The 12,170-nt window shown below is 32.8% G+C and overlaps 1 non-coding gene across 1 annotated transcript; it reads left to right on the top strand.

Annotated features, from left to right (window-relative positions):
- The first annotated feature begins 1,213 nt into the window (after positions 1-1,213).
- LOC148299401 (5S ribosomal RNA) lies at positions 1,214-1,332 on the top strand. Its single transcript, XR_015839095.1, has one exon. It is a non-coding gene; the product is annotated as a 5S ribosomal RNA (ribosomal RNA).
- Positions 1,333-12,170: the final 10,838 nt, after the last annotated feature.

The raw sequence follows: 12,170 nt of genomic DNA, 5'->3' as shown, positions 1-12,170 counted from the left end.
ATGTTCAGGCATATTTTCACCCTAGACGCTTACGCGCTTTAAATAATTGACCCACACATCCTCAAGTCTGTAGGCGAATTCTCCGACCACAGTGACCCCGAGGGTTCAAATTGTGGTCACTCCAACACGTGCTAAGGTTAATACTATTACGGATTTTCATGAATATTCAAGAACAGATTTCCCAGACCACGAAACGCCGGGCTATTTTTCAGCTCACACGCACCCTGCGGTGTCAAATCGATCGTTATATTTCGTTACTTGTTACCATTAGGTCCGAGTCTAACGACCCATGAGGCCGTAAATATATAACTGAGTAAAGGAGACCTGTGTAGCTGTGTAGCTATTATTTATTTCGTTTTTCGAAAATTGGGCACGCGAGATTTGAATGTACGTCATTAAAAGTTATTGAATTTTAATATTGATATTTTTTGTATAACCCGTCCCTCCACTGTTGAGGATGTAGGCTTCTTTTAACGACCTGCAAACTTCCGCTTGCTTTACTTTAAAAACAATAACTTTACAGAGACATTCGGAAGGAACTCACAACATGGCCGTCGGTAGGCATGTCGAAAAAAACAATTAAAAATATTTATATAGGCATACATTAGTTTTATCACAAATGTTTAATCGTCATTTCAAGTTCCTATTCAAAGGGGGCATGTCCCTTATTTTATGAAAATTCCATTTTATTCCAGAATTTAAGTATTTCTTAAATTATTTTTGACATATTTGTTTTCTTCACAATTTCACAAGTAGCTCAATACCCAGACTTAATTTTAACAAGGGGATCGTGAGAAGACGTGAGTCATTAAGATTCGCTAAGGCCCTTCCATTGTTCCGAGTTTATTTAGAAGAATTTAATTATTGTTGTTATTATTATATATGCATTTTATATCAAGTCACTGTTATTTCTCGTTTTCGGCATGAAAAATACAATTACCGCCATCTCTATAAATTATGACACGAAGAAATGTTAAAAACCTAGCGGATATATTACAAAGCTTTGACTTCTATAGAAGTATACTTCGATGTATTTTTAATAGATGGCAGTGTATAAAATGACTGTCTGAAAATTAAATAATGCTTTCTTAGTGCATACTTACTTTTTCCCAGGTAGGGGAAATTATTTCCAGTTTATTGTGTAGGTAGTACATGCACGTTATTAATTTATTCGTTTTATTTATTTATATAGCATTGAAATCCCCAACAGCGTGTCAACGACCATACCATGTTGAATGCACCGGTTCTCGTCCGATCACCGAAGTTAAGCAACATTGGGCGCGGTCAGTACTTGGATGGGTGACCGCTTGGGAACACCGCGTGCCGTTGGCCCCGTTCTTTTTGTTGCAAATTTATTTATATCCCTTTTTCTTGAATTTTTTTTTAATTTTCATGATGCAGTAAAAATCTACTTCTTATATTGGCCTTAATTCAGGCAACAGTTACAAAATGCTACTAAGAAAAACCTAATAGTTTATTTTACATTAGCATTACAGAACACTATTTATAGCCTCCATTTATTTAAGATTTTTCTATGTTTTCAGTTTGTTTATGATTAATTAATATTTCGAGCAATGATCTTATACATCTTTTTGATAAGTGCTGAGAATGTGAATCCTTCAGCCATTGTTCCCTGAGTTTAGATTTGTAGATAAATCATTTCGGTAAATAATTTTAATGTAATGATAAAAACGGATAATATTAACAAGTAATTCAGACATAACCTTGCACAATACGTAAGCTTCCGTATAAAATCTCATGCTGTTTGTTTTTCGACCTACTTACCGTGTCTCGTCTTCATAGTTCCGACTCTCTTCTGCATTGATGCCGATAGAACAATAATTTCCCTCCAATTCTCCCACGGCACTATTCCCGATTATTAACACACATTCTTGAATTACATATCTAGGTACCTACCTACCTATTATTTATCATTGTGCGGGCAATAATTTGAGGAAATGCAGTTATTTCAATTACGCAAGTGTTTCAATGTACGAGAAATATCTACAAATCGGTACTTTTACTTCGACGAGTAGGATTATTGATTTTATTTCATTTATTATCGCGTTGTATCACTTATCTTCAAGAATAACAAAAACAGGGTTGATTTTTTAAAATTTATATGAACAAATGTAACGGATATATTAAATTTCTATATTGTCATTTTTTTCTTGATGATTTTTATGCTTTATATGATTTAATTAAAAAGATATATAAAACAAAATAAGAATTTATTGAATTTCATGATTCTGACTAACTAACTAACTAATCATCACGCCGCTTCCCAAAAGCCAAACCGCTCAGTCTTTGAAAACATTATTCGCCTCTTCCACATTCATACATATCCGCCGATTATTCCAACCCTTGACCTGACCGCTTTCAAGTATTTGGCTTACTTGATCATACCAAGTTTTCTTCGGCCTTCCTCTGCTCCTATTTCCAATTACATTCAGCTTATAAATTTGTTTTACTGTTCTTTTGTCACTCATTCGTTCCACATGTATACATGTATATAAATAAATAAAATAAAAATTTGGATAAATATTGGTATTTAAAAATAAAAAAATCTGGTTGAATCGCACATTGTATCATTCATAATAAATAAAATAATAAAACCCTTAGCTGCACCTCAATGGTGCATAGGGCACTGCGTAATACAAAATCAGTGTAATCTTGATCGTTACACATGAAGGAAAGGTGATCAGCCCTCCGCTTCAGGTACCAGTCCAGGGTAACATTGAATAAATAGTACAGTGAAAAAATCACTAATATTTATTTTACCCCCCCCCCCTGGGAATCGAACCCGGGACCTCCAGAACGGTAGCCGAGCGTGCTGACCATTACACTACGGAAATGGACAAAATCATTCATAATATATATATTTTATAATTTATTAACAGACATTCAATCCGTTAACACAAATAACAGACAAGGTAAAAAACTGGTAATTCGTTATTGTTTGCTGAATATATTTTCGCCATAATTTATGCATGATTTTTTTTAAATATTATAAATGTAGAGAAACGTTTCACTTGTATCATTCTTTCACATCTTTATAACCTAATTTTTCACAAATTTTTGTTTTCTTTTGTTAGTTCTGCTCTAGTTTTGCTGAAAAAAAAATTAATGGCCCCTATGAAAAACAAAGCATTTCTTCAAATGTTCTAGAGTTCACGTACTATAAATTCAAATTAGTTTGTTTTATCAGCATATTATATGTGGTATTAAAATAATATTTTAGTAAACAAGAAAGGAAAAGCAAATAAAACCATTAATAAAAAAAGCGTGGGATTTTATTGTGAGAAGTGGGAATTTTAAAAACTGTAAGAACATAATTTTAGTGTATGTCTCAAAATTAGATTAATTTTACTTTACGTAAATGTAGGGTAAACAAATAAAGATAAACAAATAAATACTACTGTCAGAAATTAGCTACGTTGATTCAAGGGGTGTAACTGTATTATCTACGCCATACTTGAAAAAATATTTCTTGAAATATAAAAAAGCTATGCCACTGATACTATACGCTTACGTTGATAGTAACCACGGTAATTTTGTTGTTCACGGTAATATGCTTTCGTTTAAAATATTATTAAAATTATATTCATAGTTTTCAGTTTAAGACTCAATAAAGCATAATTAAATAGAGTATTTTATAAAGAATTTTTGCCTGCATGGTGTTATGGTTAGCGTGTTTAGGTACCGTTAGGAGGTCCCTGGTTCAATTCCCGGGGGGGGGGTGAAAATAAATATTATTTATTTAATAACCCTGGACTGGTCCCCGAAGAGCAGAAGAGATCACCTTGCCTTCATGTAAGTAACGATCAAGATAACACTTTGTCAATATGATGCAGTGCCCTATGCACCATTAGGTGCGGATTAGGGTTAGAAAAAGTGGAAGAAGTATTTCAAGGAAAAGCGTGCATTTTTTTTGTTTTTGAGATTTTTTTTTAAATGTTACGAGTTGCCTTTAACCGCCAATAACTTTTTAATTCAATAACAATACGATTTACCCTACTAAATATTTGTTTTAAATGGGTTTGTAGTATAGTGGTACAGTAAAAAAAATAAAAATAGAACGAACAATAGAATTATTAAGCTTAATATATTTTATGAACAATCTATTGCGGAGAAAGTTGTGGTTAAAAATTAGGTTAGGGGATCATTGATTGGCATTTATTTTAATAGTAGATTAAAGTCTATTTTGAGACCACAATTCGTAATGTGTCATTAATATTAATTAATTGGTTAAATTATGTCCGCACCGCATGTAGGGCATATGAAGTCCACATACTGGCTCCAAGCTCCTTTATCAGCTCCCAACTTCTTTGCATTCTATCAAGTCAGGCCCGCGTCCCATGGTTTAAATGAGGATTGTCAGCAGTTGACATCTTAGGCGGCGACAACTAGATATCTTTTAAAAAATTAAAAGAGGCGCACCAAATACATGACGTTCTTCTAAACCAATGGTGCATAGGGCACTGCATCGTATTGACGCAGTGTTATCTCGATCGTTACTTATATTGAAGCAAGGTGATCACTGCTGCGCTTCAGTCACCAATCCTGGGTAATATTATATAAATATAAGGTATCGATAAAGGATTTCTTAGAAAAAGAGTTCAGTAAAGTCAAGGCGTGCGGTAGCAAGTAAACTCGTAAATTTTTTTGTCCTGCGGTGTATATATAATATGGATAAGGATATTGAGAGAAGAGTGAATGCAGGGAATAGAATAAATGGTGCTTTTAACAGAGTGATTGGGAATACCGTACTAGTACCGACACTAATGTATGGAAGCGAAACATGGAACTGGCAAAGGAAGGATGAAAGCAGAGTGAACGCTGTTGAAATACGCTCCCTCAGACGAATGTGTGGAAAAGCATTGTATGACAGAATTAAAAACGACGATATAAGAAAGGAATGTAAGGCTGAACGAGGAATAATTGAAAATATTAGGAAGAGTTCTTTGCGGTGGTATGGACATGTGGAGCGAATGGATAGCGAGAGAATGACTAAGAAAATATATGTGGCGAATGTGAGAGGGAAAACAGAACGTGGACGACCGAAAAAGACTTGGCACGATCAGATCAATCAGAACCTAAAATCTGGCGGTGTCAAAAGTCTGCGTAATCGGAGGGCAAGTATGACTAGATGTATGGATGTGAAGGAGGCGAGGAGTGTATGTCAGGACAGAAGAGTGTGGCGTTCCATCCTCTCTGCCTACCCCTGCGGGGAAACGGCGTGATGGTAGTAGTAGTAGTAGTAGTATATATATATATATATATATGTATATATATATATATATATATATATATATATATATATATATATATATATATATATACATATATATAAATATATATATATATATATATATATATATATACATATATATATATATATATATAAATATATATATATATATATATATATATATATATATATATATATATATATATATATATATATATATATATATATATATATATATATATATATATATATATATATATATATATATACATATATATATACATATATATATATATATATATATATATATATTTATATATATATATATATATATATATACATATGTATATTTATAAATATATTTATATATATATATATATATATATATATATATATATATATATATATATATATATACAGATTTATATATATATTCAACCCTCCCCCCTGGGAATCGAACCCGGGACCCTCCAGCACGGTAGCTTAATACGCTTACCATTACACAATGGAGACGGACAAAATACACGACCTAGTCAACTAAATCGGTTTTCGAAAATGTTTTTATACGCATTAAAATTATGCATGGTTTAATTGTTGTTTACATAAAATACAGGGGTCTTAATAAAACAGTAGAAAACGGGTGTGCAAGGCCGAAATAAATTGATCATTACATATAACATGCAACAATAAAGATCTTTCTACATAGATTGCAATCCAAGGTAACAGATTACGTTTCAATTTAAGTGAAAGATTAACCTAAAAAATGTGGTCTTCAAGTGACATATCCTCAAAGTGCATTTCAACAAATGTGACCTCAATATTTTGGTAAGTGGGCTGAATAATTTACATTAATATAATAATAAAATTCAAATAAGGGATTGGAATTTCTAAAAGTGGGGTTAAAATACTCGTGTCATAATGAGTATTAAAATAACGTGGGTGTGTAAAGTAAGAATTTTGTATTTTAATAGCATTATTAACTTTGTAGTATGGTAATATAACACTCTCATTACCATTTATTTTGTTTAATACTACTTAAAAACTCTACTTTACGACTAATGGTTTTGGAATAACCATTTCCTCATCAGGCAACTAAATATTCTAATGTATAGTTGACCTGATGAACGAATGAGACTACCTAACTAACTAACTATCACGTCACTTCCCCGCCGGGGTAGGCAGAGAGAATAGAATGATACCAATCTGCCTTCGCAAACAATCTTTGCCTCTTCGACATTCAAGCATCTCCTCATACGTTCCTACCTGACCTAACCAATTTGAAGTTTTTTTTAAAAATATGTACTTGAACCACATTCGCCTCATTAATTTGTTTTTCTGTTCTTTCTTAACTCATTCGATTCACACGCCTGAACCATCTCAACACATCTTTCTCAATTTAATCGATAATGCTTATCTTCGTCTTGCATTCGTTTCTTATATCACCATTTAAACATCTATCTATCGTTGTACCGTACATTCGTCTGAGAGATAGCATTTCACTGATTACACTTTCATCCTTACCAACTCCGTAATTTTGTAATTAAATATTTTTTTATCAAAACATATCGATTTCTCAAAATATTGTCCACAAAAATGATCAAATTAGAAGCTGCATAAAAAAATATAATTCATGTTTTCAGGCGTTTCCCAGTATGTAAAAATAATCCGGGGTTTGGAGCTTGCACATATCGAAATAAAAGGGTCTCTGCTAAATAAAAGCTCTCTCAATCCAACAAAGATGGCTGTTGTGAACTCATATGTACCGTGTCATGAGAATAATGACAATACTAGGAGTTCTGAAAATTTACGTAGTGTGGTTGTCAATCATGGGTATAATGGTGAAAATTTTAGTGTGTATCTAAGTGATCACTTAAGCAGCCATAAGCCCCATAAATACCCAGACTTTCGTATTATTGTTCATCTATGTTGAGATGTCATTAATGCAAAATATTTTCCGTTTTATCCGCGCCGGATAAAAGGGATACCGGTTGATTCTCACATAATCAAGATTATGTAGTAGGTACGTCTAAACGCTCCCAAAACGACTTTTGTAATAATAAAATGGGCAGATTGGCTATTGGCGATGTCATAACAGTCCTCATAAGCAGCTGGTAGTAAGAACCTACTACGTACTACATCAGTGGTTCTAAGCCTTTTTGAAGTCAGGGAGCACTTTTGACCATAACAAAAATTCGCGGTGCACCTAAACTAAAGATCCAAAAAACATGCAAAGATAACTTTTTCTCTAAATTAATCAGATTATTTTATTATAGAGAAGTTAAAAATAACATTAATTTAAAAATAAAAAAAATATTAATTCTACAGTGAAACTTTTAGTGGCAATTTTTTTTTATGTGACACCTGAGCTGGTCGGGTTTTTCGAATTTAAGCGATATTAGGTCCCATATTTGATATAGCTAATATCATTTCTTCATCCAAATTGCTACACATAACTCCCATGATATTTTCAATTGTTTTAAGTAAGATGATATATGTAGAATCGAAGATATCTTGACAGCTGTTCTAACAATTTCACTTTGCAAGGATGCTGGCCCATCCAGTCATTATATTTGCAACTTAAAAAAGGAATAACCCGCAAAGCGTCTTTTTTAGATGCTTGTCTGCAGGTAGGATAGTAAAGATATGGAAGGTAAATGTGAAAATACATCACAAACACCCAGACCAATTGAAAATAAACCTTTCTTAAATTCATTTTGCAATTAGCGGGAATCGAATCCGCGACGCAAGTTTCGCAGTCGACCGTCTACCCAACTACGCCGCGGCGCCTGTCTATCGCACAGTAGATGAGTCCATATTAAATTTTGGTTTCCATTGTTTCGCGGAGCACTTACAACAGGCTCGCGGAGCACCAGTGTTCCGCGGAGCACCGGTTTAGAACCACTGTACTACATATTCGCGTTACATCACAACTTTCTTCGGAAACGCTCGAGCATCGGCCGCGTATAACAAATAGCAACATCGTTGGTTCGGTTCCGTTATGCAAGCGTAAAATGTGGGACTACCGAGACACACATTTTATATGGAGACCTTGAAAATTAATGCTTAATTATTCAAAGATTTAGTATTTGAAATTGAAAAATATTTGAAAAAAATTGCTGTGATCGGTCCGATGAGAGAAAAATAGTTGTATAGGTCTCAATTTGATAAAACATGTATTGTTGCTCTTTATATGAAAGATGGAAGTCTGATCATCTTAGGGCATACGACCTGGTATTTAGCTAATCATATTATTTTGTTTACAACATTTTGAGTGTGTCCAAATACTTGTTCACAAAATCTGGATTATCTCCAATCACAGGAGTTATTTTCATATTATTTGACATCTCATCAAAGATGAAGAAGAATATGGAAGTCTGGGCATTTACGGGGCTGACGACCGTCATCGGTTGGTTTAAGTGATCACTTTACACACGTGTAACATTCACCAATTCTACCCATTATTGACAACCACACTACTCAAATTCTTGGAAGTTCTATATATATATATATATGAACCAATTTAGAAACCTTGTTCTTGTGTGTGATTATAATCCAGGATTCGGACCTCACATACTAATATAAGAGTTTCTGCTTAATAAAAAGCCTCTTTATATCTCACCAATAGATGTCTCTAGTGAAGTTCTAGTGATTCAAGAACAAGGTTTCTAAATTGGTTCATATATATATGGAACATCCAAGAATTTGAGAAGTGTGGTTGTCAATAATGGGTAGAATTGGTGAATGTTAAACGTGTGTAAAGTGATCACTTAAACCAGCCGATGACGGTCGTCAGCCCCGTAAATGCCCAGACTTCCATATTCTTCTTCATCTTTGATGAGATGTCAAAAAATAATATTATTTTGTTGCATACTTGTCAATTTCTCACTGTGTTTATATTATTAACATAACTTTATTATATATTTGATGTTGTAATATTTGTTGTGACAAAATAATACTTTTCATAATGTAAATGAACGTCTCGTCACAGGTTCTGTATAGTGAGACGTTCTTCAAAAAGTAAAACATGTTTTGTAAAAGGTAATAATATAAAAATAATAATTATTTGATTGAGTTACCTTCATTAACTCTTTTCTTTTCAAAACCATATACTTACTATATGTATTTATTTCGGATAAAAACTTATTTTTTCAAAACGATGTTTTAAATTAAAACGTTTAATTATATATGGGTTTGATAAAAATTAAGTTAAGATTCATCGTATGTTGGACCTAAAATGATGCATTCAATAAAACATTAGGTTAAATCGTAACAAAACTTGAAATTAATTTTAAATAATTAAGTAATTTATTTTACAGTATTAACATTTAACAGTATGAAGGCTGTCTGGAGATCGGATTTATACTCAGTGAAAACTAAATGCCGCCTATACAATGCCTGCATTGCTCCTGTTCTCTTATACGGCTGTGAAATATGGCACCTTACAAGGGCCCAGAGCAGCCGTATACTAGACAGTTTGTGGACTCCATATGCTCCACCTAGGGAGCGGATATGGTTATTTATTATTAAGTAATTAGTATATAAATATCTCAATTCGAAGTGACGTCTTATTTAAAGGTCCACGGGTTAAGATGTTTTTTTATAATCAACATTTTTAATCATGTCATTACGTCAGACCCAAAAAGTCAAAAACTGCTTGTTTGATGAAATTTACTTTTAAAATATCTGCTACCTTAATTATTCGGTAAACCCTTCCAAATAATTGGAATGTCTAGAGCCACTCAATAGCAATTTTCTCAACACCTACTTCAATGTGAACACCAATCGACATTTTTTAAATACCAGTTTAAATGTTTTATGTGGTGCTGAAATAATTGGTACGTTAAGAATAATCACAGACCTTTATTTAAAGAAAAAACGTTAATGTTGAGAATGCACATATATAATTTGGGGTCGTTGCGTTGTAAAATAATACGAAATGAACGATAATCTTCTTTTTTGACTCTTTTTACACCTATTGGTGCATAGGGCACCCCATATGATTGACACGGTGTTGATTAGTAACCCTTTTTTATTTACTCAATAAATTGAGTATAATAAATGTTTTTTCTCTGTTTATATTTTGTATAAACACTATCTGCCCTGTAATTTCAAACAGCCGTATTTAATTAAAACTTTGACCAGTATCGCTAATCTGTTTTTTATCGGTCGAAAAATATCAAAAATATCACGCCGCTTCCCCGCAGAGTTAGGCAGAGAATAGACCACACTGTCGTTGCAAAAATAATTCGCCTCTTCCACATTTGTCCTCATGCGTACCTGCTGATTATTCCGACTCCTGATCTGACCACTTTTAAGTATCTGAGATACTTGATCATTACAAGTTTTACTTGGTCTTCCTCTGCTCCTATTTCCAGATATACTACATTCTCCTCATAAATTTGTATAACTGTTATTTCTTCACTAATTCGTTCCACATATCCAAACTACCTCAAAACACATTTCTTAATTTTATCGAGTTGATGTTATCTCAGCCTTGCATTATTTCCTTATTCCACCGTTCAAACATCTATCGTTTTGCCCCACATTCGTCTGGCGGATCGCATTTCGATTGCATTCAGTCTGCTTTAATCATTGTTTTTGCCAATTCCATGTTCCACACCCATACTATGTTGGTACCAGATCTGCTAACGGCAAGAAGCACTATTGAAAGATGTCCCACCGCATGCCCAGATCTGATACAGAAGCATCTAGGCTTCCTGACAGATCTGCTCTTGCTAAGCATTTAAAAAAAAACTAAGTTGCGAAATTTATTGAAAATGTGAAACAATATAAAACTGTACCCCGATTTTACTGTGAATATACATTTAAAAGCTTTCAATATACCTGTCACTGCCAATCTAAATAAATACAAGATTGTAAGTCCATCACCAAATTTTCTAGGCAAGAAGCACTGCATCATCAGCATACAAAACGCCACAGACATTATCAAAATAATATTATCAATTAATTAATAATTTTGTCTAATTTTAACGTAGACGACAAAAAAATATACGAAAATATATATGTAAAATTGCTGGCAGAGAATGCGATGATTTGCTAATAGTATTCCATATTTTTAAATGATTATTTGTACAAGCAATCCAATTAGTGATTTCTTCTTGAGATGCGTTAACGATTGCTTATCTTTGAATGCATCTATAAAATTTTATTTGCATCACAAAGGAAAGAGAGCGAGTAACGATTAACTTCTAGAGTCAATGCACTTTATCGAAATAGTTTTGTTTTAAAATAATATTAATTTAATCGTACGTATCGCTCACTCCTTTCAACAACGTCATATATAAAAAAAAACTTGATTTTTCAGGAGATCGTTTTAAAAGTTTAAAAATATAATCAAATGTGTTAAAAATAAATATCAAGCCACTTATTGCACTTTTTACTGTGTAACAGATCTTTTTAGGTAAAACTGAACTTTTTTCTCCATTTGAAAAATATTTAGTATGTATAAAAAAATTATTAAACAATACCTTTACTTCAAAATGCAAAAAACTTTCTGCCCTGTAACGGGTATATATTTAAAATATATAGTTAAAAATATGCATTTTTTGCTGGGATATAGTACATTTTCTGGGCATTTCGAAAACATGCGCAACTGAAAATTTACGATTTTTGATATATGACGTTGTTGAAAGGAGTGAGCGGTATGTTTGAGTTAGTTCAAAGTGAATCAACTTCATATACGTTGTTGAAAGGAGTGAGTGATATAAGATACATACATGAGTAAATCTTCTTTTTTTTCCATGTTCGTTCCCTAGGTGGAGCATATGGCCAACACGAGACGTCACCAAGTCACTTTGTCACCCCCTTGACTTCTTCCCAGGTCGGTAATAAGATTAAACATTAGTAAATAGAGATGTATTTTGTATATCAAAAGCATTGATAACTTTTTGGTATGGTA

This window comes from Brachycentrus maculatus, unplaced genomic scaffold (assembly GCF_059751285.1).
Source record: "Brachycentrus maculatus isolate JH-2025_06_01 unplaced genomic scaffold, ASM5975128v1 h1tg001170l, whole genome shotgun sequence".
In the NCBI taxonomy this organism is placed as follows: domain Eukaryota; kingdom Metazoa; phylum Arthropoda; class Insecta; order Trichoptera; family Brachycentridae; genus Brachycentrus; species Brachycentrus maculatus.
Note: the sequence above shows the minus strand (reverse complement) of the source record. Positions and strands in the feature narration are given on the sequence as shown.